The sequence below is a fragment of the Etheostoma spectabile genome, chromosome 13, assembly GCF_008692095.1.
Source record: "Etheostoma spectabile isolate EspeVRDwgs_2016 chromosome 13, UIUC_Espe_1.0, whole genome shotgun sequence".
NCBI lineage: Eukaryota > Metazoa > Chordata > Actinopteri > Perciformes > Percidae > Etheostoma > Etheostoma spectabile.
The window spans coordinates 29,310,771-29,315,872 of NC_045745.1; positions in this window are offsets into that span (position 1 = coordinate 29,310,771).

Below are 5,102 nucleotides of genomic sequence, written 5' to 3' on the forward strand. Positions count from 1 at the left end.
TGGAGGGGTCTGAAATTGTCATCGTAGGTGCACGTCCACTGTGAGAGACATAATCTAAAAAAAAAAATCCAGAACCAAACCTGACTGATCTAGAGAAGATCTGTGTGGGCCAAAATCCCTTCTAATGTGTGTGCAAACCTGGTGAAAAACTACAGGAAATGTTTGACCTCTGTAATTGCAAACAAAGGCTACTGTACCAAATATTAACATTGATTTTCTCAGGTGTTCAAATACTTATTTGGAGCTGTATCATACAAATAAATAGTTTTAAAAAATCATGCATTGTGATTTCTGGATTTTTTTTTTAGATTATGTCTCTCACAGTGGACGTGCACCTACGATGACAATTTCAGACCCCTCCATGATTTCTAAGTGGGAGAACTTGCAAAATAGCAGGGTGTTCAAATACTTATTTTCCTCACTGTATACTGAGCAAACGCCATCCCAACCATGTAGTTTTTACAAGCTTCTTCTAGATATCTTCATAAGTTTTGCACGAAAGTCGCCCATGCTACTGAATCAATTCATCTTCACTTCCACTACCAATCGTGAGTGTTACAAGTTCAATTGCAATAATATCAGTCAAAGTGTGAACGCTGTGGGTGCTTGACCCATTTGTATGAGTGAGTCAGATCAGCAGAGAAGAGACCAATGGGGTCATGAGTCTTAACACCTAGAGCCTCCGGTTCTTACACAGCTGGAAGGATAAAGTGACGAGGTCTTAAGCAAGTGTCCAGGCCTGTGCAGCTCGAGCAGAAGTCAGAGGGACAATTGATTCGTCATTTGTTTCATTTTGCGTGTGCTCCGTGAAAAGATAAAACAGTTGTTGCATCGTCGCAGAAATGGATTTTGAACAAGTTGTCGCTCTGATTTAGAAAACGCACGCTGGACAAGACAGGAATACAAATCTATTCCTGCATGTGCAAAGTCTGTGATTTTATACACTAGATCTCCACAAGACATCTGTCTTGTTGCCTTTACACCACACCCGTTATATTTGGTCTTTGATGAGGAAAATGCTTGTCTAGATTAGAGGGAATTTATCTTCCATCATTTTAATATTCATAAACAGAAGTGTATACATGAATGAGGAACAGGCTTCACATTTACTGGAGAACCAGTGAAGGAAGTGGTCTATGCTGATCTGGTGGCCGGGCTGATGGAGTACTATGAGGGAGTTAAGAGCGGGGAGATTTAGGCTCCATCTTGAGTGACGCCTGTGGTAGTTTATTTTTAATGTGTGGCTGCCCTTGCCAAGGGGTCACTGCTGCACTAGATTTTGTTAGCCATCCTCATGATGCATGTGAGCTGGAATCCAGCACAAATACTGTATATTCTGTCAATGTTTGTCTAAAAATGTACAGAAAGGATGAGCTTTAGAAAAAAAAAAACTGGTTTGGTATCACATGCGATGGACAGAAGGACAGACAGAGACAGTCTACTTGCTCACATGGGCGGATCTAGAGAGGGGTCCTGGAGTGCCGCCCCCCCCCCGATCGTCTAGAGTGCTGTCAATCTGACAAATTTGATTTCCATTGGCTCGGCCTAATGTCACTTTGCTGCCTGTTCTGCCAATAACTGCCTTTTTCATTTGATAAATGGGTCTATACTTTAAATAGATTGTATGGCAACTATGTACTTTGTTGAAAATTTTAAGGCCACTTTAGAAGTATATTGTAGAGCCTTTGTTACTGTACAAAATAAATTGTGTATTGCATTTTCTTTATGTTCTGTTCCCTATTATCTAAAAACAGTGTACAGCAAGGTTTTCTTTTTATTAGCACTACGTTTGAGGCAGTTTTAAAGTAACTGTATTGTCTCACTACCACCTCGTAAAATAAGGATGTTTGGTCAGGTGCCTTTGTCGTTGTATTGTTGTTGTATAACACGCACTTGGTCGGGACTTCTGGCGTCCCTTTTCCCTGAGACGCAATAACGGGACACACGCAGGACAAGAAGCCCGCTCTCCTGGGTGAGAGTCCTGTGTTTGACCCATCCACCCACCCCCCCCCCTCCCCCTCCGACCAACCTCCCTACGCATGATTTCCCCCTTACATACTACTTAACCTCGTCTACATGCTGCTCTCCCCAGTACATTCCACACACACGCCGAAGGCTGCCTTTTTTTGTCGCATCACAGGTGGACAGCCACTGCCCAAACGTCCGTATTTTACGCACTCTGAGTGAGAACGGGTTGGTATTGCACTTCATTTTTATACAGTTCTGTGAAATAAAATCTTCCCAGCCCTTGTCACATGACCAGTTAATATTTCCATTATGACTGTCCAAGTTATTACCTTAAGAACCCATAGAACATGTGTATTGAAACTGGATACAATAAAAACAATTGAAATTAATGAGGAATGTGTTTTGTTAATGAAATTAGATTGGGTTGTCCTATCCAATATTTCCTGTATTTCTAAGCAGATTGTCTATGCTGTTTTCTGATTAAAAAAAACTGGACCCCCCTGACTGATGTTTGGCCCCTCCAGTGCCACCCCACCAAAAACATCCTGGAATGGCCCCGGCGTGCTCGTGGACACTGCAGCTGTCTCAAAAAACTCCATCCTGCTGTCCAAATAACTCTTATTAAAATGCATATTTGAATAAAGAATGTAAATTGCAGAGGGTTATCAGTGTTTTCTTCTTTGGCATACCTAACGAGGCTTCCACAGACATTTTATTATCTTGGCGTTTCAACTATTTTTATAATGAAGCGTAAGTTCAAAAAACAAGTTACAAAATTGTTCTTACAGTGCTTCTTTTTTACAGTATACAAAGAACAATAAGGTAGGGAAATAAGGATAATTAAATACTATTAATAATATAATAGTCCCTAATCCCGCAACAACCCACCCCGGACTGCGATCAGGAGACTGCTTGTCCTGTAAGATAAGATTCAAAAAGTCGCCCAATATTCTCAGAGTCTTTTAGTTTGTCCTTAAGGACAAACCAGGTGGAGTGTGTCCATCATCTCTGTGAGCCATATCTTCAGTGTTGGTCCCCCTTTTCTTTTTCCAAAACAAGAGGATACACTTCTTTGCAATGAGAATTCCATGTGCCAAAAAGTGCTGTGTCAGTCTTTAGCTTCATTGGCTATCCCGGAGATTACTAAAACTTGATCTGGGATCATTTGAATATTTAACACCTCAGACATAAAACTAAAGACATCACTCCAGTAACTTTTCATTAACTTGGCATGTGAATGAGCACGGTTTTGTGTGTGGCCAATACATCAAATTTAAAATGTTAATCACAACTGGCACTGAAACATTCATCAAACTGCTGTTGCTATGGAAACGCAGTATTGAGTGTTATGCAACAAATTCAAAATGGTTCCTATGATCAGGCAGGTGAACAATGCATATTTGAATGGAAAGGCATGTTCTTTCAATTCAAAACCCCTAAATGTAACTTAGTCAGAGTGTGATGGATCATTTTCAAAGTCAAGCTGGAACACTAGGACTGACTTTTTCCCAAACCCAAGTGTGCAATTATATATGCTTTTATATAATTTAGGCTACCTTCATTAATATGAGTTTTTCCGATTTTGTTGATATTGATTAGTTAGATTGATTCAGATTTTTTCAAATTTGGCATGTAATATAGGACGTGTTTTTACTGAATGCATTTTTAAAACAATTAGTTTTCTTATAACAACACAACGGTGGTCCAGCCGACTCTGCATAGATTATTAAATAGAGCCATGATGGCTCTCCTCCATTGGACGTATTCACCCAGTAATCTATTCTGCTCAAGGCTATCAGGACAGCCTTGCCCTGCCAGCTGTTATGACCGACTTTACTTGTCTGTTTTGGACGGATTTCTCAGACTCCCTTAGATTCAGCAAAACAGAATGTGGCTTCCCTCTCACAGTGAAATTGTAGAAATGATTCTTTAGTGGTTTTGTTGCTTATACCAAGACATACAGTAGGTTACAGCTACTGTTCCTTGTTCCTCAATTAAAAAGCTATGTGTGTTCCACATTCAGTGGCATCCTTCCAGTTTCTTTTTTGGTACACGAAGCAATTGCTACTAATTCAGTCACTGCCTGATTGTTGTTATCTCTAGGCTCTACCCCAAATTTTACACAAGGGAGCCATGGTCACTGACCTAGCAATCCCTGTTTAGTCTCATTTTTATGACTCACTTGCTCCTTTGACAATTTTCCAAAACTCTCATCTAGCATCCAGTATATTTAATGGAAAGACTGAAAAATGAAAAAAGGAATTCCAACATTCACACATCCTAATGCATTCATTTCAAATGAATTGGCATTCGTGGAGGGCTGTTAGAAAGCAAAGACCAAAAGGAAATTTGTACCCATGGTGTGAAATTTGACTCTACTTGAAGATACTTTCATACAAATACTAGCTTATCTAGATCTTTTTACACCTCTTTGTGGGTGATCCAGTCACACTGTTTACCATGTGCACGCATAACTGCATTCACGTGTATCTTTACTCATCCAACGAATACAGCCAGATATTGATTACATTTTAATCTGAGTAAACAGGAATTGTGTTCGAAATGACCACAGCTTCTGACTTTGCAGTTAGTAAATACCTAAAAATCGTAATTAACGTTGGAATAAGCCATGTATCTTTAAATGGATCCATCTTAATTGGATTATGAGTTTAACTGAATTATAATGTTACATCCAAAGACCCAAACCAGGTAAAATCCATGTAAATATGAATCCACATGCGGTTTGTTTTATTGTGACTACATACAGTAATGCCTTCAATCTGCCAGCCCCCCCCCCCCCCCCCCCCCCCCCCCCCCCCCCAGTCTTAGCTGGGGGAACTGTCCCCGTCCCTTGTCAGGCTGATGCATGAATACTTTATTTAAAACAGTTGAGAAATATTGTCAAACAGAGAACTGTCATTACTATTAATTAAATTTAAGTTTGTATTCGTAAGCAACAACAGCTTCCATCAAAACCATCCAACCGGTACCCAGAGACTACCTTGAGTTCCACTCTAACTAAGATGTTTGTCGGGTAGATAGACAGCCATGGTATGTGGTCTAGATTCTCATGTCCATCAAACCAGTTAGTGGCCAGAGAGCCTGAGGATGACAACATCTTTGAGAACTCCACT